Source organism: Vidua macroura, chromosome 12, assembly GCF_024509145.1.
Source record: "Vidua macroura isolate BioBank_ID:100142 chromosome 12, ASM2450914v1, whole genome shotgun sequence".
NCBI lineage: Eukaryota > Metazoa > Chordata > Aves > Passeriformes > Viduidae > Vidua > Vidua macroura.
In genome coordinates, this window is record NC_071582.1 from 3,423,643 (window position 1) to 3,445,748 (window position 22,106).

General features: G+C 43.0%; 1 protein-coding gene across 8 annotated transcripts in view; it reads left to right on the forward strand.

Annotated features, from left to right (window-relative positions):
• The window catches only part of MYO9A (myosin IXA), a 171,241-nt gene that overhangs the window by 38,311 nt on the left and 110,824 nt on the right, over positions 1–22,106 (forward strand). The gene's annotated exons all lie outside the window — the stretch shown is intronic.

Sequence of the window (22,106 nt, forward strand, 5' to 3'; positions counted from 1 at the left end):
TTTATGGATCACTAAGTGTCAGGATCTCTGGCTATCCAGATTCTATAAATATTTATGTATCTATATAAAATAACCCTGAATCTGACCCTGGCAGGGACCACATGTTCATGCAAACTGAGATGATGCTCAGTATTATATGGTGTTAGAGAACAATTTACTTTCTAATACCATTTCGTAAATGTCTTTCTCTGTCTTATTCCATCAGTGTGTCCATTATTTGGGTTTGTATTCAGCTTTTCTGGTGAAACTTGAATATCAAGGTGCACATTTAACAAAACATGAAGGAAGGGCCCATTTTCTGACATCTTATTTTTCCTTTTTCTCCCTATTTAACAAATGCTGTAATTATAATGTAGCACTTTGATAAATAATGTTTTCAATCAAAGATCATGTTGCTGCTGTTCAGTAAGGCTTCCATGAAGACTTAATAACCAAGACAAGGAATTTTTATCCCTAATGTGCATAGTTAATACAGCACCATGTTTTTCTAGTCATGGAGAGAGGAGTTAATGCCTTAGTAGGGATTTTGTTTCTTCCCCCTCCCCCTTCTCCCTGTCAAAATACAGATTTTTTTTTTTTTGTTTTTTTTTTTTTTGTTTTTTTTTTTTATTTTTATTTTTTTTTTTTGTTTTTTTGTTTTTTTTTTTTTTTTTTTTTTTATTTTTTTTTTTTTCAGGAGCATTTACTGAGACCCTTTTGACTTTTCTCGTGGCTGGGTAGCCTGTATTGGAATCAACACGCTGGGCTGGGTGCTGGGTGGATGCCACGTGGGTGCTGTGCTGCAGCCCTTGGTGGGGAACAGAAGAGCCTGGGAACAAGGAGCCTTTGTAGGACAGGGACTACACCCAGCTTTGGTGGTAATTTGACAAATTCGGGCTTTTTAACGGTTTCTGCCATCCCTGTGGCTTTTCTGGGCCCGGAATGAGAGTGCTGTCCCCTAAACACCTCTGGGAAAGCATTTGGGTTTGCTGCCCCAGGAGCAAATCCCTTTCCTGACAGCTCAATGACAAAGTGTCCTACTGAGCTCAGAAATTGTATTCCAAGGGAGCAGATATGATGTTTTGACTCTGTCCTCCAGATCTTCAAGGGAGAGAGGTTCTGCCTTCTTGTTTATAGGGCAAGAATTGCTACTTGTAACAATAAATTGTTATTGCCTCTAATTTTATAGGGTGGGGAACAGAGAAAGTGTGGTTAGTTATGGCAGGGACCACGGTGGTCACCTGGTACCACCTCCTAGGCAGGGCTGTTCCAGAGCGCAGGGCACAGGATTGTGTCCAGACAGCTCTGGAATATCTCCAGTGAGGGAGGCTCCACAGCCTCTCTGGACAATGTGTCCAGTGCTTGGTCACTGCATAGTGAAAAAGTTCTGCCTCCTGTCCAGGTCCAACTTCCTGGGCTCAGTCCCTGCCTGTTCCTCTGGTGCCATTGCTGGGCCCTGGAGCAGAGCCTGGCCCTGCTCTGCCCCTTCTTGCACACAGGGACAGCCAGGGCTGAGGGCCCCTCTCAGCTGTGGCTCCTCTCCAGGCTGAACAGCCCCAGCACCCTCAGCTTCTCCTTGGTAGGGAGATGCTCCAGGCCCTTCCTCATCTCTGCAGCCTCTGCTGGACCTGCTCCACTCTCCACAACTCCCAGGAGGGTGCAGCCTGGTGGGGGTTGAGCTGTGCTCCCAGGAAACGAGGGACAGGACAAGAGCACATTGTCTTAAGCTGCCTCAAGGGAGATTCAAGTTGGACATTAGGAAGAAGTTCTTCACAGAAGGTGTGATTAGGCATTGGAATAGGCTGCCCAGGAAGGTGGTGTCCCCATCCCTGAAGGTGTTGAAGGAATGACTGAACGTGGCACTCAGTGCTATGGTCTGGTTGACAAGGTGGTGATCACAGGTTGGATTTGATGATCTCAGAGGTCTTTTCCAAGCTCAGTGATTCCATGGTTCTGTGATAACTACAGCTCTGCAGTGATGCAATGTGTACATCTTCTTTCCCCATATGATTCCTATGGGAATAGAGAAGTCAGTGCATTCACTGAAGAGTGTGATGACAGTCATTGTTTAGGGTTGTCACTGAAAATGCCTCAACCCAGGAATTGCTGGGATGGGTGTTGTTGTCCACCTCTTCTACAGCAGGTGGATTGCATTTTGTTGTTTCAACATCTTAAGGATATAAAGGAGTTTAACCAAGTGTCTCCTGATTTGCCCCAATGGCTTTGCCAAATCCAAGAGGAATCAGTTAAAAGAAATAAGATGGAGGCAGAGGCAGGGAGCTGCTCCGATTTGTTTGCTGTTTAAGGTTAAACATTACGTAGAGATCAAGTTAAAGCTTGGCGGAGGGCGGTGGAGCAATCCTCTCCCAATCCCATGTTGCACAAGTCTTGCAGGAGCTCATGGCAGCAATTCAGGGTAGGCAAATAAAATCATTGTTTGCCATGTTTGCGGAAGGGATCTGCCTTAACGGCAGCAGCAGATTGCAGCTCCCTTCTATTCCCTTAATTAAGATGGATGAGGAATAAACATTGTGCCAGACAGTTGAGCCTTCGGCTTTGTCACTGTGATTGGGGATTTGGACTTCTCTGGGCAGAGGCTGTGATAGGGAAGATGAAAGGACAAGCAGAATCTGAAGAGTTTAAAACAGTGGAGACCTTTTGTAGATCATTTATTTTCAACATAAAAAGTATAAAAAACAAATTATGTCCATTTTGCATCAGCGAGTTAACAAAGCTCTCTCTCCCTGGGCAGTTGGTGTCCCCCCATCACTCCCTGCTCCCATGAAGCCTTTGAGCTGAGGGGAAGCACCTCCTGTTTGAGAGTGAAGAGCCATGGAGAGCCAGGTCTTCCTCCTGTCCAGCAAGGATCTCTGCGCTGCCACAGATGAATTCCTCAGCTCATCCTCACCCCAGCCCTGGGAGGACATGAGGCAGGGCAGGATAAGACTTGCCTGCTAGTCTCACTGCTTGCAGGCAACTATAGCTCAGGGATCTCCTAAATTGGCACAATCTTCATCTAATAAGTCTGAATGGGTCCTTTTGGGCTCAGCCTCACTATCAATGGCCATAAGGAAAGCCATAATAGAGGAAAAGATTTAAGACTCTAAAAAGCTCTTAATATGGATTATGAGTCAAAATAATTAAAAATTTAGTGCAGCACAGGGCAAATCAGGATTGTTGGCTGTTATGAAAAACGTTATTTATAGTTATAGAACATATATAAGTTCATATATATATATTTTAAAAAATAAGTCAAAAAGGAAGAGTTGAGCAATTTCTGCCCATAATGTAATTTTAAAAAAATTAATTTTGTTTTTGTTAGTGTTGTCCAGATCCGCATTATTCTTATTTGAAAGGAGGAAATAAGAACAAAAGAACGTGACTGCTATGCACTGACTTTGTGGTAGAGACCAAAGATTTACTGATTGTCCCAAAACAGGCAGATTTACTTAAGGTTTTTAATTGGGAGAAAAATCTTAGCCAAGGATCTCTGTGAAGGATAACAAAGGAGAATGAAAGCAGCTGGGTAAAAATGCTCACGTCCAACATAAGGATAAAATGTTTATACTTAATTTGCTTTATCATTGAGGAAATCAAAACTTTTTTTTTTGAGAAACAACAGGTTTGGGGAGCAAAGTTTCGGTTTGGTTGGTTGGTGGGAGCTGTCTCCCAAATATTTGTTGCTTGAGTGCTTTCCAAAGCAGAGCAGATCCAGACTTCAGTAAAGCATCTGATGTGCTTGGAGAAGAAATAGAAAAGAAATAAATGAAGAAACAAAGGAAAAACAGACAAAGCAGATTTCATAACATAAAATCCTTTTTTGAAGAATTAGTGCTTTCTCAGGATTCCAAATATTCTACATACAGACTGGTAGGTATGAGGAGTAGTCCTGAGTCTCTCCTGTGGGAAATTGTGGGGTTCAGTTGAAGGTTTTCTTCTTATATGTACAAACTGAATTATCCTTTAATTAAGGAGATTTGGAAAACAGTCCTGAAGAGCAGAATATGCACTATTTTTTTTTTTGTTCAGCAAATACAGGTAGAGTCATTTCCATCTGATGGAGATGGGGAAGATTTGGTGCTGTATCCTTAAAACAACCTTCTCTACAGGGCTCATATCCACTTCTACATTGAAAGGGAACTTTGCAAACTTTGGAAATACACTTTTCTGGTTTAGTTTAAGGCTCTGAAAAATGTGGAGTTGGAGACATTGGAGTTTGTCTTTATCTCCAAGGCTACGGCGGCGGAGCTGGCGATGCTCGGAGGAATGTGTTTGAATTATTAGGCTGAACTCTGCATTTCTGGGCCAGAGTGTTCCTGGTATTTGGAGGCCTCTGGGATAGAGGTATCCTTGCCAGCAGGTCATAAATTTGAGCCAGGTTTTTTTACCTTAGTCAGGAAATTCATGCTGGAGCTTTCCTTAAGCCAGGATTCGCAGTGATCTAATCCCAGCCTGCTGCCAAACCTGACCTGGGAGTTGTTTTCTGGCGTTTCGTTGCTGTCTCTTAGTTTTGTCCATCGTGTCCTGGATCGCTCGATTTCCCCTGCTCGGTGCTTTTTGCCAGAGCTGTTAATCAGGAGTGGATGAATGCACACAATCAGCCTGCAAAAGCCTCGCTGCTCGTTGTGGGTGGTGGCCAGCACCAGGATGTGCTATCCAGGGAAAATTATAATGAGCAGTTCATTTCAGTTTCTCCAAATAAGCGCTAGAGGAAAACCTGCCATGGGATTTTGGAAGTTTTGGGACACTTCATACGCAAGCAGGTAGAAATCTGGATTGCAGGTGTCATATCAAAACCAAATAAGTAAATAACGACAACAACAACATGTATAATAATGTGTTCATATCTCCTATAGTAATAATAATAAAATACATTAGTATCTCCTATAATACTGACATATATATTAATTATATAAATACACATACAAATCTGCATTGCAGGTGTCACATAAAAGTCCAAAATAATATATATAACATCTGCCATAATAATATATGTAATAATAAGTTAATTACATATATACACACACACCCCCAATCTGCATTGCAGGTGTCAAAGAAGTTCAAAATAACCTCTGTAATAATATTTGTTATATTAATATATGTAATGCAATAATAGTGTAATAATATATATACACAAAGAAAAATCTGCATTGCAGGTGACTCAAAGTAATCCAAATTTATATATATATTAATATGTCTTGTAACAATCTATGTAATAGCAATATATTTATATACATATATACAAAAACAGATTGGCATTGCTGGTGTCATAGGTGTTCATAATTACATATAATAATAATAATACCACTACCAATAATAATATAACATCTCAGGTGCCATATAGAATCCCCAACCAATTATTCAGGTAAAATGTTGTTGCATTCTCTGGGTTGTGACTTAATGTGAATGTAAAAAGCTTTATTTTAATGTAATTCTCAAGCTATAACACAAGTAAACCCTTTATGCTGTGGAAAAGCACAGCTGTGATGGACAGTTAAAATATTTTGGAGAGTATTTAACAATGGAAATTTGTCCAATATGTTAATTATTGCATCTGCTAATGAAATATGAGGTATGTTTCTTGCATGTTTGGTACAAGTGGAGATGCTGCTCCAGTACACGGCTACATCACTGTGATGTGGAATTCATATGAATTAAGCCAGTTTTAAAGGAATTTCAGTGGATTCCTTGGAATAGCAGCTACTCAACACTAGGCTGCTGATGATGTGTAATTCCCACCAGTGCTGTCAGTGTTGATGGGCAGTGATTATTGTGCAGCAAATCCAGCATAAGGTTTATTTTCCCCCTTCTCTTTTCGTTCCTGCAAATTGAAGCGTGGAAAGACCTCCCATGTCCTGTCCAGATTGTTTGCTTTAAATCAGAATATTCTATTTCTAGACACATTAGATTAAAATTAAAAACTAATATTGTGGAAAGAGAAAGAACTTCAAAGTCCTTTCTGTCTTGGGAAAGATGTCTGAAAATTCAGCACAGGGTCACCTGTCATTTCCATTGCTGGTGCATATAGCCAGTCAGTCTAAATGCACCAATGCTCCCCATTTTTGCATTGTGTAGCTGCTAAAAATGCCAAATAACCCAAATCCTCCTCCTCCACCTTGTCCTGCAAATCAGGGGCATGGGGGTGCACCTTAAATTTTATACAGTGAAGCTTCCTAAATTGCCTTGTGTCCCTGCACACAAACTCCTTGTCTTCTTGACTGTTCTCAGTGTAACAAGTGGGCATCCATGAGCTGTTAAACCTGGATTAATCCTGGGTTTGGGCTGCTCCAGGAGGGATTACAAAGCATAATATTGGCATTAAGGCTGAGAGATGGGAGCGGGGCTTTCCAAAGTGCTTACACAGCACAAAGAAACTCTGCCGGCGCCTTTCGGCTCGCGTGCGGCCCTGGGCTGTGAGGGACAACCCGGGGCTTTCTAGAGTTACATCACAATTATAATATTTGTAATCACAGAGATGCAATAGAAATAACCTCCTGGCAGAAGGGAAATATGTGGGTAATGAATGGGTGCGACCTGCCTGTTGCCGTCCTGGGTTTTCATGCTGGCTCGCGCAATCCTTCTCGCTCTGCAACATCTGGTTTTCATCTGTTGCAGGAAAGCCAAATAATTTCAATGAAACTGGAAGAAAACATAATGCTTTAAAAAAAAAAGACAACTATTGATGTTAGCCTGGTTTTCAGCTGGCGTTAATTAGATTTATCAGCAGGGTTTATCGACAGAGTGGACGCTCACTTGGATGCTTGAGTTAATGCATCATCCAACGGACAACGCGATTAATGAGGGCCAAGAGCCACGTTTTTCCTTGGAAGAGCTTGAAATGATAAATAACGTGAGTTCAGATTACTCTGACTTTTGGTGCATCCTCCAGGTGATGAGTCAGGAGGGAACTGGGGCACAGAGGGGATTTTACTGATGGGAACAGCCTTGGTTGAGTGGCACTTGCCATGGTTGCTCTGGGGTTAAGGATATGGCGATTCCTGCATCATGTTAGCCTACAACAAAAATGCATTCCTTAAATTGTCAAATGTTAGATATATTGAAAGAAAATAAACATACAATAGATGTACAAGATATATCAATAAAAATATATGAGATATAAAAATAGATATCATAGATACATGAGCTATAGAAATATGAAATAAAAATGCATTATTTTCTTTCTGTCTGTCCTTCTAAATCAGAATAAGGCTGTCATTGAGGTCCATTTTCAAGTTTAGAGCAGTGTGGGTCAGCATCTGCTTAACCCCCACCACATTAGAGCCCCCCATGACTAAGTTTTTAAACTGCACTTTATTGATTGCTGGGCTTTTAAAGACATCCATGAGCTCTCAGCAAATGGAGTGTTTGTCCTGCTCTATGCAGACTGACCCTGTTGGGTGGGGGGTACTTGAGGAATAGGCTGGCTTTTTGTTCCATCTAGGCTGCAAAACTTGTGGGTTGTTAGATCGACTCCCCTCAGTGGATTTTTGGTGCTGGGAAAGCTTCATTAAGATAGAATTATGAGTAAGTGACATGTTTCTGGTTTCCCATGTTAATCGTGTCTGTTCAGCAAGAGGAATGGAGCTGGGAGAAGCTTTCTGAATAAGTAGGACGTCTCACCTCCTGGTTAAGGCATGAAGATCTGTGAGAGCAAATTCTGAAGGAGCCATAAGTCTATATTTTGATTTAATGGTTGTAATTTTTAAATTGCTTCATGGTTATCATGTCATAAGATCTTAACCACTAATTTTTCCAAAGAGTTTAATTAAATTTCAAGCTTTCAACTGGAAATTCAAAATAGAAAATAGGTTTGAGCTTAACTAATAAGTTTCTTGCTTTGAGAAAAGTCACTGCATTTAATAGAACTGTGTAATGGGCAGGGTTGGAAGGACTTTCATTTATTTGACTGGATTCAAACCACAGTTAATTCAACTTCACCCCTGATTGCCAGATCCACACTTCAGTTTCTTGCGAGCCAAATTTCTCTGGACAAAGATGCAGTTGGAGCAGGGCACCTACAATTGCTCAGAGTGTATTCAGGAAAAATCATGGTCTTTTATTTTTTTCTCCCATCCCATTCCTTGCCATGGAATCAACACAGTTTAATTTTGTGCGTCTTGTGGGGGGCTGGTGCCAGAGATGGGGTTAAAGGGATGCAGAGGGGGAACAGTTCAGTGAGTCAGGACTTAAATGTGTGGATAATTCAACGTGGATATTTCCCTCCCTCTTTCTGCCTCTCACATGAATTATATTTGATACATTTTTTTTTCTAAAGTGGCACTGGAAGGATTGCAAATGTAGTAACAACCCCCAGACCATATGTTTGTAGGCTGAATCAGGGTCTTGATACAGCTGGGAATAGTGTCCCCCATGTATTTGTGCCACATGTCCCAGGGAACAGCAGAGTACAGGTGGAAATCTCTGAAGGTGATGTTGATTCTCAGCATCACTGATCATCAAACTTAGATTTTAGAGCTCTTTAGCACCAGTTCTCTCCTTTCCCTCCCCCACCCTTTTTTTTTTTTTGGTCCAGCCCTTAATACTGTGGGATTATTTTTCCATGCCTTGTTTCAATCCCAACCTAAGTTTTAATTATTATAGTGACTTTAGCCTGGGAAGCTGGTGAATTATCATTAGTGCCCCTATCCTGGATGCTACCCAAGGGGGCAGATGTGGAAGAAGGAGCAGTAAAAAAGAGAGATGGCCAGGGAAAGGCCTTGCTATCAGATGCCAGAGGCCGGGTGAGAGAAGCCTTCCTGCTGAAATCCAGCCAGCACGAGGTAGGACAATCGTGCTGCTGTTCTCCTTGGGAGTTATAAACAAGAGGATGAGGCTCAGCAACAGAAAGAAAGGTTTCTTTCTGTGGTTTTCCTTTCTGTCAGTGTTTTAGTTTCCTTTTCCACCCTCCTCCTGAACTGCAGGCAGATCTATTTAGAGAAGAAATGCTGTTTTCACATGGGTTTAATTTTTTAATGTAGTGTTTTACTTGCTGATTAAGGTAATAAAGAAATACATTTAATATTCTCTTGAAAGATGCAAACAAATCCCTCCTTAGTTAGCACTGATGGTGTTTTTGTTGGGGTTTATAAAGCTGCTTTGAGTGAGCCAGCAAGAGCAGCATCCCCATCTTCCCCAGCCAGGATAAACAGATGCAATCCAGTGATTCCTGCTACATCCCACATGCATTTTTAAATGCAAAATGGAAAGAAATAATAATAAAGAAGGTTGAAAAAATAATAAATGCACATCATCCCAAATGCAACAAGAGTGGTTGAGCTCCTTGCTTTATTCCCACTTTCAGGATGATGTGTGCATTATTATTTAAGGGAGGGATCTTTCAGCTCTACACCCACAAAATCTTGCCAAGATTTTATCCCTCTAGGAGAGATTTGTGGAGCTATTTTGACCACTTGAGTGATCATGTCCTTGTTGTTTTCATCATCTTGAGAATTGGGGGGTGTATGAGGTTGTCACCTCTCAGCAGTGACTTTACATGTATGGAATAAAGGTTTTGGAGGCAGATAAGAGGTGCTGGAAAATGTGAGCTCTGGATCAAAGTCTCCCTCCAACCTGTTTTTCATTGGCAGGTGTGATTCCTCTGCATACTGAGCTTGACTAAAATCCTGTAAACCATTGCCTCCCTTGTTCTGCCGTATGAAGGGACATTTAGGACATCAAAGCAATGGGTTTGGATGTGTTATGTTTTTTATTGAGAACACAAAATTATATCTTGAATCAGTCTTCGTGATCCAAGACATTCACCCTCTGGAGATGCTCTGTCATGCAAAGGTGATTTGTACTGGGTGGGAGATGGAGTTGTGCCTCTGGGCACTGTTCTGCCCTTGGCCCTGCAGGGAGGGATCCTCCAGGATTCCAGCCTCACTCCTGGAGCAAGTGCCAAAGTGCCAACAGCTCCTTTCCTTGCAAATAAACTCTGGTTCTCCATTCATTTTTACAAACCAAGTGTAATTAGTAATGTCTCACTCTTCATTGTGCTGTGCTGCTGCATGCTAGGTCACCACTTGCTTCCAAATAGATGGAAACGTGGTTTTATTTGGATTATAAATTATGTATTGCCTCTCAGCAATACAGTGCTTGTTTTTCTTCTGCCTTTTCACATCCCTGGGCTCCTCTGGTTAAGGATCCTTTTCTCCCATTAAGTTCAACCAATGAATGTCTTGCTAAATTGAGAAAAAATACTCTGAATTTGTACTTGAGCTTTGCAGTTTGTCTCAGCCTGGCAGAAGACATGTACTCAAATCCTGGTTGGGTTTTCCAGCTATTTCAATCAGGCTGGTTACAGATATTCTTACATCTGTCTACAAAATTCCCCACCTATTTCTATGTCCTATCACAGCCACTTTGATACCAGCATCAGGTTGTGATTTTAGATTATTCACTATATATTTAATTACAGAAGGTTTACTAAAAGGTTTAAATGCACTGTAGTGATTCTTCAAAGGTTGAACAAAGAAATGCGGTTCTGAATTTTACTGTTGTAGAGGCTGCAAATTTCTACAAGGGGAGTTGTAAATGTTTTGTTTAGTTACACCATGATGGAGAGGGACTGAGTATCATCAAGGCAAGGAACGATCAGAGAGGGTTTGTCAGGCTGTGTGGTGGAAAGGAAACAGAAAAGGTGTTAAAAGAAATGAGATGTACAATACCTGTGTACTGGAAACCAGCGCCTCAGGAAATCAGGGGAGAAGGGAAGTTAATGAGCGTGTGCTCTAACAAAGCCTTGCATATTCACATGAAATTAATTGGATCACGAAGTCTGGTTTGCCGTTTGCTCTGGCAAGCAATGCCCCTGTGGATTTTCCAAGTGTATCTGCTGTGTTTCTCCTGCTGGCAGCTGTAGTGGGAAACACTCGTGCACAGCTCCCAACACAGCAGGTCACCAGCACTTCGTCCAATACACCTTTCTTTGGGATATTTGTACTTTTTTTGCATTATTGCACATAACATGTTATCCTGTGTTCTTCTGGAGGGCAGGAAGATTTGAAAAGCTGGTGTTCCCCAAAATATTATGCACATAGACTAAGGAGATGGCAAATTTAAATGCTATTTAATGCCTCTGGGGACTTAATTTGTTCTAAGATGTTCTCAGTGACATGGCATCCTCCTCCTGCTTCCCCTCCCTGCCCTCCTCACATCTGGAAAGACCTCAGCAGCTGATGGGGGGATATCCCAGATGGAGCTTCAGTGGCACTTGGATGCTGCTGTAAAAATTTGGACTGCGTTCCTTTCTTTGGTTTGCTCCGTTTTGGGTCAAATCAATTCAGAGTGGGTGGTTTGGGCCAGCTCTTTGCTCCTGGAAGTCTCGCAGTGAGATTGGATGTGTGTGGCCACTGTAAAAATTTATACTTGAAGTGTTGTTATAAATCCTGCCCCTCCATGGAATATACAACTTCAAAGTACATTTCTTAATACATACATGAAAACATGGAATTGAAGGAAGATGCTTTGAGTCTCTACTTCATGATCTCATCTGCTTGGCTGAGGTGGATGATGAAGAGCTGCTGCTCATCTTGGTGCAGAGAGAAGGAGCAGCGCGGCCTCTGCATCCTTGGCATGCTGACAGCACACCTGCCCTGGCACACCAGGCCTGGGCACGGTTTGACTCCTGCCATTTCCAAAGAGGAAAAGGAAAACACGCTCCTCACATCCATCCCAACCATTTGGTATTTTGCAGAGCTGGGCTAGGAAGAGGTGGACAGCAGAAAAATATCCATATTGGTTTTGAAATGGTTTCGGTGGTGTGGAAAGTTGGAGTATAAAATCTCACCACATTTCCCCTAATTTCATTAATTCAGGGCTTTCCTTTTTTGGTTGGATTTTCTTGTCCTTTAAATCCCAAAGCGCTGTTCTCAGAAATACCGGCCATGGCAGTGTTAAGGAACATTGCGCAAAGCTAAATAGGTGGTTTTGGCAGGATAACCTTGGAAGTGAAAGCTCCTTCCCTGCCTGGAGACCTCTCCCATGACAAGCAGAATTGCAGCACCATGCCAATCTTGTGCCACGGGGCATCGGCTGCTCTGCGCTCGCCTCGCAGCTGTTCCTCCTCTGCAGGGAATGGAAGGAGATTTACCCTCAGCCCAGGAACCTGGGTCAGTTCATAGGAAACCTCTCCATGGTGGCCTCAAGGAAACCCCCAATTAATTCCTCTGGGAAGGTGACAGGCGGTACCGGTTGAATTGTCCTGTTTTGCTTTACCTGATGGCTGAAAACAGACACCCTCTCCTAACACGAATATCTGATAGGAACTTGCTGATTTTTTGAGACTTCTCTTTTGCTCCCTGAAAAAAAAAAGATGCCAGCTCTTGTTTTTCCCTGTGCTTATCAAAAATTCTAGTCCCTGATAAGACAATTATTTTTCAATGCTTCCCATCGATCCAGTGAGGTAATAATTTTTTCACTGCTATGCCTCGTTCTGATTCCTGCAGGTGTTGTGGTCCATCCCAACACTTACTAATAAGTCTTTTTAAGCTCTTACTTCACCATTTGAACTGTGGAAATAAGGGAAAAGGTGTTTTTATGGATAAGTCAGACATCTGAAACTGCTTATGGCTACTGTAACATTACAAAAGCTGGAAAAGATGAGCCCGGCAGCATTGCTGTGGTGGAAGCAACTCATCCAAACTGCGTACGAGGCATGGAAATTTTATGCTGCTGTTCAGTGGTGCTTGAAATTTTGGAATTGTGTTAAGAAGAGTTGTAGATTATTTATATAATCCCACAGAAAAGCAAGGAAGGGCTGGAGATGTGTGGATTCACATTTAACCTTCTCCTTACTCAAGAGATTTTTTTTACGTGGCAGAAAACAAATGTGGGTTTTATTGTGTTGATTTAATGACAAAGCTCTGATTTGGTTGGTTTTTGTTTGTTGGAGGGGAGGGTGTGGATGATTTTTTGTCAGTAAGAAGCAGAAAGTGGCTGAGGTCTGAGAGGAAGGACAGCAGGGGCGGAAGCCAAGCGGAGGCTCGGGTTACACTGGTATGTTTTGGTTGCTGCCTAACGTGTTTTTGTTTTTCTTCATTACACATATTTCTCTTGGGAAAAGCAGGAAAAACTGTGTGTCAAATATACATCAGGGCTGTGAGCCTCTGCTAAGAGGTTCCAGATGGGGAGTGTTACGATAGGGACACTTTCTCCTGCTTTTTACTTTGTGGCATTAATTTTGGTGACAGACTGCAGGAAAACTTATATCAAGCCCAGAGTGTGAATGCTGCTGCCTTTTTTTTTTTTTTTTTTTTTTTTTTTTTTTTTTTTTTTTTTTTTTTATTTTTTTTTTTTTATTTTGAGCATTTTTTGGGCTACCCAAGTATGCAACAGGGAGTTGAAACTTCATTTCCAAACATTTATGGCTCCATGTCAAATCATTATATTCAAAAAAAGGGTAAAAAACTTAGAGTTTTGAAGGGACTTGGAGATGCTTCCTCCAGGGACTGGAGTGTGTCCAAGGCTTGTCCACCAGACCACATCCCTCTCCCTAAATTTGAGGCTAATGCCTGGGAAGGAGGGGATGGAAGCTGGTGAAGATGCCTCTGCAAGGGATGAGTGTCCTGCCAATGGGCAATGTTTAATTTCTGTGCTGGGCAGGGGCTGTGGCTCCACCTGGGGTTGGCAGTCTTCTTCAAGACTCTGATGGATTGTTTCCAGACCTGCCCTCAGGCTGAGAGGGTGTCCACAGCTGCTTCACCTGAGGTGAGCGGTGTGGCAATGGGAGCCAGGCTCAGGCAATGGCAGCTTGTCATCACCAGCTCCTGAAATCAGTGAGTCACAGCTTCAGCAAGTCTCTGAGTGCTACAAGAGCTGTCAGCAGGTGACAACGGCGACAAGAGTGTGGCAAAACGTTGTCCTACGTTCTCAGGATGTAGTTTCCTGTGTGGATGTTTTTGCATGATGATTATTTTGCATGATGATGATTATGTCTTAAAAAGTAGCACTTGGTTTGTGTATTGTGTCATTTGAAATATCAATGTTTCCAAGACAGGCCTAAAGGACTCAAACCATATTACTTTGGGAAAGATGTGAAGCCACAGGTGAGGGGTGGCTTTCTACAGCTGGATGTAATCTCCATGCTCTAAAAACCAGGAGATGCTTTGGAGACAGGAATTTACCTCTGTCTTCTGCAGAGCACTGAAATATGTGGATGCATGACTGAAAATAGAAAAGTTATGTTTTATTTATCAGGGGTTTCAGGGCAGATAAGACACGAGTGATCAGGAGCTCTGGAGACTCAAAAGCCTCAACCTTGAGAAGGAAAAGGCAAATGTGGTGCTGAAAATGTTGTTACCTGTTTATCATGGAATTACAGCATGGTTTGGGTTGGAAGGACCTTAAAGCCCATCTTGTTCCAACACCTGCCATGGACAGGGACACCTTCCACTGTCCCAGGGTGCTCCAAACCCCATCCACCCTGGCCTGGAACACTTCCAAGGATCCAAGGGCAGCCACAGCTTCTCTGGGCAACCTGTGCCAGGGCCTCACCACCCTGACAGCCAGGAATTCCTTCCCAGTATCCCATCTAACCCTGCTCTCTGGCAGTGGGAAGCCATTCCCTGTATCCTGTCCCTCCATCCCTTGTCCCCAGTCCCTCTCCAGCTCTCCTGGAACCCCTTCAGGCCCTGGAAGGGGCTCTGAGCTCTCCCTGGAGCCTTCTCCTCTCCAGGTGAGCACCCCCAGCTCTCCCAGCCTGGCTCCAGAGCAGAGGGGCTCCAGCCCTCAGAGCACCTCTGTGGCCTCCCTTGGACTTGCTCCAGCAGCTCCATGTCCTCTCTGTGCTGGGCCCCAGGGCTGAGGCAGCTCTGCAGGGGGGGGGGTTTACCTGAGTGGGGCAGAGGGGCAGAATCCTCCCCTCCCCTGCTGCCCACACTGAGAGTTCAGCCCAGGCCATGGGGGGTTTGGGGCTGTCAGGGAGGCTCTGTCTTCTCCTCCACCAACGTCCCGAAGGTCCCCCTGGGGAATGCTCTCACTCCGTTATGTGCAGTATTACTTTATTTAAAGTAAAGGAAGCCAGCAGTGCTCCTGGTACTGTGTGAGGCTGTTTCTAGCAATGGAAGAGAAGTTTTATTTGCTGCAGCTGCAGTTTGTGCTGCATCACTGCACTTCATCCAGCTCTGCGTAAGGGGATTATGAAAGGTGAGAAGGAAATTGTGATATGGCTTGATGTTGCAATGCCTAATATAACCTGTTATATAGGTTATACCCTCCTCAGTCATCACTTGAAATATATACATTAATGGGTCATCATGGGTAATCTGTTGTCTTTCTATTGGTGCTGCTTTTTTCCCACTGCAGTGCTTGTTTACAGTACTTGTACTGCTGACTGGGGGAGTGTAAAACCTCCTCCTTTAGTTATGACTTGTTTCCAACTGGTCACTTTATTGCTATTACTGTTTTATTGTGATTATTTTATGTCTTTATCCTATAAATTTGAAGCATCAATAAGGAGATTTTGCTCTTTCCTGGCACCTGTTGGACACTTACTGTCTGCATTTGACAGAGAAAAGTTTGTTCTTTGGCTGCAGAATATGAATGTTGGGAGTTGGACTATAATAACACCAAGTTTCCCAACTTCATTTTGGGATGCTTCTTTAAATCCGAAGCTCAACCTAGGATCAAGATTTTTTTCCACCCAAATATTTGCTGGCCAATGTATGCGAGTTTGCTGGAAAACATGAGCCTTTGGCTGTTCTTCCCAGGGTTGTCCACCCTGCTCACAAAAACATGAATGTCTGAGCAGAGGAGCAGGAATGTCGGCCAGACCGTCGGGATTTGGCAGCCTCTGCCTCCAGTATCGTACGGGCGTTTGCTGGTGACTGCCAGCTCAGCTGGGTTTTTTTTCCCATTATTGCACTTGCATAGGAAAACTGTCCCTGTTCAGGAAGAGGACTTAGGTCGGAGGCTTTGGTTGGCTTTTGGGGTTTTGTTTTCTTGCATTGTGGTTTCATGGCAATTCCTTTTTTTCCAGTGCATCACTTGAAAGGAAGAAGCTGCAGTGGTCTGATCCTGTGCTTAAATATGGGAAAAGGAGGAATATTCTGGCAACACTGAAGTGTTTGCTGGGAATGCAGATACTAAATCCTATTTCTTATATAGCTGATACAGCCTCTGCATCATATCTCCCAAATAAGGGTGTATTGTAGTGATGCTTATAGGGTTTATCTCAGGTATTTTACCCTTTAATGGTGCTCTGGATATTTCCATTACATTAGCACTTCAACTAAATTGACTCCTAAACCTTCTATAGGTTGCTGCTCTCCCATTAAAAGTCCTTCTTTTCCATATTTTTACCGGGGAGTGCAAACTCAATGTGTGCAAAGACGCGTGGTCATAACTGAGCCTGTATTTTAAGACAAGTTGTTGCAAAAAATTTGTTGTTTAATTTCTCCAGGCACTGAGCTCCTCTGTGGTGACCAGGGACAGGACCTGAAGGAATGGTTGGAGCTGCGTGGGGAAGTTCTTACCCCAGAGCAGGGTCAGGCACTCAACAGGCTCCCCAGGGAATGGTCACGGCCCCAAGGCTTCCACAGCCACAGCAGTTCAGACAGTGCTCTCAGGGACAGGGATTTATTGTGGTGTTCTGTGTGGGGACAGGAATTGGACTCAATGGTCCCTTCCAACTCAGGCTATTCCACGATTCTATGATTCTCCATTCCAGGATGTTGACATGATTTCCCAGAGGATGAAGGTGCTTTCCTTGAATAATTTCAGTCTTCACCCCAGGTAGGATTGGTGCAAGTGTCTTACCATGACAAGACATTTTTAGTTGGCATAAACTGTCTGTAATGAGAAAAAAATATTTTAAAAGGTGTTTTATAGTTTGTACCATTAGGGTTGTATTTTACACATCAGTTTAATCACAAGAGGGTTTGTCTGTTAATGGCTAGAACTCACTTGGCTGCTGTTCAGTAATTGTAATTATGGAATGAAGGATTTGGTGTGCTTTTTGTTGGAAGAATCCCGCCGAATTTAATTCCATGTAGTGGTGGCTGTGCTGTCATTGACAGTGAAGTGTCAGTGAAGGGATGAAGAGCATTTTAAACTTCATAAATGCAACAAATTGTATGTTTGGTTGGTGTGGGGAGGACCCTTAAATAAGGTCTTGACCCTTTGGGCAGTCTTTGCAAGCCATATGGACCTGTTCTCCATGTCCTCCATAGGGGCAGGAGGGACAGTAAGGGTCTCATCAACACTTCCCAGGTGTCTTTTTCCTCTGGACTTTCCCCATCTGAAGTATTTGTAGGTCATATACCTGAAGGGTTCTTTTCTGGGTAGCAAAGAGCAGGAACAGGACAGGTGTGCACCTTCTGGTTGCTGCTTAAAAATTGAGTATTGATTTTATGGAAGAAACAGGAAACTCCATGGGTTTGAGAAGCTCATAAGAAAAAATCCAGCTACCACAGGAAGCAAACACTACCAAGGAGATGTTCTGCTGTGTTTGTTGCCAAAGACTGGTGTAGGAGTAGATTCTATTCATGCCCACACCAGGACATGCTTTCTCTAAAATTTTAGAGACAAATATCACCAATTTTAAAGAAAAAAAAAAGACATTTTGTCATTATACAACTTGAATTTAAGTTATTTTGTCATGTTTTGTTCAAGGGTTCAGAGGAGGCCACAGAGGTGTTCTGAGGCCTGGAGTCCCTCTGCTCTGGAGCCGAGCTGGGGGTGCTCACCTGGACAAGAGAAGGCTCCAGGGAGAGCTCAGAGCCCCTGCCAGGGCCTGAAGGGGCTTCAGGAGAGCTGGATAGGGACTGGGGACAAGGGATGGAGGGACAGGACATGGGGGGAACAGTTTTAAACTAAAAAGGGGGGATTTATATTGGATGTTAGGAAGAAGTTCTTCCCTGTGAGGGTGGTGAGGCCCTGGCACAGGTTGTCCAGAGCAGCTGTGGCTGCCCTGGGATCCCTGGCAGTGTTCCAGGCCAGGTTGGATGGGGCTTGGAGCACCCTGGTCTAGTGGAAAGTGTCTCGGCCCATGGTAGGGCAGGGCCTAGATGATGTTTCAGGTCCTTTCCAACCCAAACCACTCTGTGGTTCTGTGTTCTGTGAAACGGAAAACCCGTGTTTGCTCTTCAAGGTGCTGCAATGGCCTCTTGAAGCAAAGAACAGCGAGATAGGAAAGTCTGCAGGTCTTTAAAGGTCAGTGTGGCAGCTCAGGGCTGTGGGGCAGGCTTGGGCCCTGCTCAGACATTGCAGCACGAACACTATAAATAATCTGTGGTTTGTGCTTGTGACCACAAAAGCACCGCTGGGTTCATCCATCAGTGTGGGACATGGAGCCACAACCGAGAGAGCAAAACCCTGAGGTGTTGGCACTTTGAGTCATGTTTAGCTGCTGTAAATTAGATTTTCAGTGTTACTGTTGAACCACAGCTCGAGGAGTTCCCATAAAAGCATTTTTCTTTGCAGCTATTGAAGTTGTACCTCACACCTTTCGGGTTTGGTGCTTCCTTAGGGGGCCATGATCTCTCTGCATTGAGGTGGCTCCTCATGGGAATTGAAAGTCGGAGAGGTCCATCAAACTGGGGTTGCTTTAGCAGATCAATTTGGGCTGGAAGGTTTTATCAGGAGGTGGGAACTGCAGGTTTAAAAGCTCTTCCCAGGAGCAATAATGGGAAGGGATTTACCATGGCTCTAACTTAAGTAGTGTACGTGCTGTTTATGTTCTGGACATAATTCAATATATTTCTGTTAAAAAGCAATATAACAGGGCAAGAAGAGTGCTGGGAGCTTGGTTTCAGGTGGAATGAAAACTAGGGAAAATGATCTTTATCATCCCGCTGTATATGTTTCAGGAGGGGGAAGAAATTTGTGAGTGCCCGGGACGCACAAAAGACATTAAATTTCAAAAATTCCAATATGCTATTTTCCTTCCCTGTGTGTTTTTTTAATTTGGAGTGAAAGTGTTTATGGATTTTTTTTTCCCAAGAATTGTTCTAGACTATTGGGATAAACAGCCCTTAAATCTGGAAATAAATTACAGGGGATGTTTGAATCCACCACTCTCTGTGGATACATGTTGTGTTTCTCCAACAGAAGCTGTAGGTGAAGCATGGGGAATGCACATCTGATGTGCATCATGGAATCATGGTGGGGGTTAAAGTGGGAAAAGGCCTTTAAGATTTTCAATACAACAATCACCCAGCGCCACCACCACGTTCATCAGCAAACCATGTCCCCAGTAGTGCTCCATACAGTCTTTTTCTGAGCACTTCCAGGGATAGGGACTCCACCACAACCCTGGACAGCCTGTTCCCATGCTTGACAACCCTTTATGTGGAAATTTTTTTTCCTCATATCCAACCTAAACTTCCCCTGGCACTACTTGAGGACATTTCCTCTCATCCTGTCCCTGTTCCCTGGGAGCAGAGCCCGACCTCCCCAGCCGCCTCCTCCTGTAAGGAGGTTGTGCAGAGCCAGAAGGTCCCGCCTGAGCCTCCTTTTCTCCAGGCTGAGCTGCCCCAGCTCCCTCAGCTGCTCCTGGTGCTCCAGACCCTTCTGTATTTATGTTATTTGGTGGGAAATAGATTTTAGCAAAGCTGTTCCCAACATGCTCACACAGTTACAAGTCATTAATACTTTATGAATACATTTGATTAATGAACTCCAAATTTCACAGTAAACCAGAGAATTTGAATCTTCCACCACTGTATTATGTGATATTAACCTGTTTCTTTTCTCTGGCATTAATGAGCTTGATGGAATTTTGCTCCCAGTCCCTTCAGTGCCCCTCAATGGAATCTAACTATTAATATAAGTATTCCACAATGGCATAGTTGAGATTTAAGCAGTCAACTTGCTGTTCTCCTGGTATATTCAAGGTATGACTTTCTAAAAAATTCAATTTATGTTTCAGGTTAATGGGGAACTATTTAAAAACTCTTGTGTATTAATTTTTCTTATCCTTTATTTTTCCCTCTAAGGGTGAGGGCTAAAGGCTCCTCTTAGGCCTGGGGACCTAAAATATGCTGGCAAAGGTCTGTATTTCCACTTGTTCTTTTACCACAGAAGCTGCTATTCCACAAGGGAATGCAGCTGTTATTCTGTAGGAGAATATTCCTGTTATTCTGTGGAGGAATAACATTCAGTTTGGATGATCTATAAGAACAGTGTTTTATTGCCAGATAAGAACAAGTCACCACGGTGTTTTCCCAGTTGCTGAGGTTTGGAAAATTACTTTTTTTCAGGAAAGACATTAAAATCATCCTTATTCTGATCGTAATCTGGAATTAATCCAGATTGCATCAATATTCAGTCAAGAACAAGGAGGCTGCAAGCCTCTGGGATCAGGAGGAACGTGGAGCATTTAGCCAGGAAACTGTTTTAATCCCTTTTTTTCCCTCATCCTGATAGGCATCTCTTTGTGCAGGAGGGCTGGAGGAGGAGGAATGGAGCTGCTCTCTCCTGCCTTCTCAAACTGCTGGATCACCCTCCGGGTCCAGAGGGACTCCCAGCTCCTACAGAGGAACGTATTGAATTTTGTTTCCTTCCAAAAGTTGAGCCCTGGCCAGTAAAAGCTTTGGTCTCCCCAAGAATCCTCGGAATGCTGTTATGGAGTTTTGTCCGTTGAGCTGCTCAGCAGCCTCGAATCAATGAGTCAGTAAAGGGCAATCAAATGAACAGAAGATAATTTGTTTTAGAGAAGTTATAACTCATTTTCTGAGGTTGAACTATTATATTCTGCCCTGTTTGCAAGAGACAGGGTGTTCTGGTCTGGTCTATATGGATTAGACATGTATAAATTGAATTAATAGCACTTTTTTATAGCCCAACAGTCCTGCTACAGAAACCCTGTGAGTAAAGCAAACAAAAATGTATTAAGTTGTCTCAAATCAAACACCAGACGTTTCTCCAGCTACTTGTTGGCCCATTCCCAGTGTGCCAGGCCCAGAGTCACCTGAAGTTTGCACAAGTAAGGGATCCAAAGACCTTTCTCACTTATATCAGCACGAAAGAAAAATGCATGAAAGAGGAACATTATGGGCTGTGATTTCTGGAGGCATTTGGATTATAACATATCATGTGGTCTGGCACATTCATCCCCAAAAAAGCTCATAAAAAAAGAGGAATCTCGCTGTTCCCCACTCCTATATTTGAAATGTTTTCTCCTAAATTTCCTTGTTACAGAATGAGAAAGATTGATTCCTGAGCAAGGCTCTCCCCAAAGAAATCCCAATAAACAGACCTTGTTTGTCTCTGTGAGTGATTACTTAGGGTAGAAATACAGGGAATCGAACTAGAAAATCTTATTAATATTGCTCTTTGCTTAAATTCTTTATTAAATTTTATGAAAATTTATTATATGAGATAATATAAAACTGTGCTGCCTCCTGTTTGGTCTGTTTAGGTTCATCTTGCTGCTTCTCTAACAAGCCATGTTAATTAGGTGTATAGAAATTTTATCTCATTGCCTTAAGTTGGTTTCTTAGAACGGGTGATCCCATAGCAGAGAAATGCTCGTAACCTAATTAATACAATTTAATACCTAAATATAAGGTGATGCACTTGCATGTCTTGAATATTCTGCTTAAAAGCTTCTTGCCATGTCTCTGCTCGCTAAAATACCTGGAGGTAAATCCTTTGGAAATCTTAAACACTGTCCTGTCTTTTAATATCAAAATTCCTGGCTTGGGGAGAGGATGACTGGATTTTCATCTCCAGGAGAGATTTGGGTCTTCAGGAGAGGTATGGGTGCCTTTGATGTCCTCTGGAGGGTGGGTTGAGAGGGGATGCTGGGTGCAGGTAGGATTTTTGGGCTGAATAAGCAAGAAAAAAGTGTGAACAGCCTGAAAAAATGTGACTTCTCTGCAGGGTTCCCGAGCTGCAGCTCCAGAATCATCTCTCCAGAATAACCTGTTTGCTTGGCAGGTTTTGGCTCTCCCAGAACCTGCTTTAGTCAACTAAAGCAGATTCATATGCAATAGCTGGAGTTTAAACAAATTCCTGTATTCAGATGGGGGGGGGGAGTGAAATCACATTGTTATTCCATGGCAAATCTCTGTGGGTTCTTATATCATTAAATCTGAACAATTTGGGAAATAAATCAGCCTGGGAAGGGAACTGGATCATGCATGGACGGGATGTGTCCAATACCCTTTCTCCAAGGTCTCATTTCA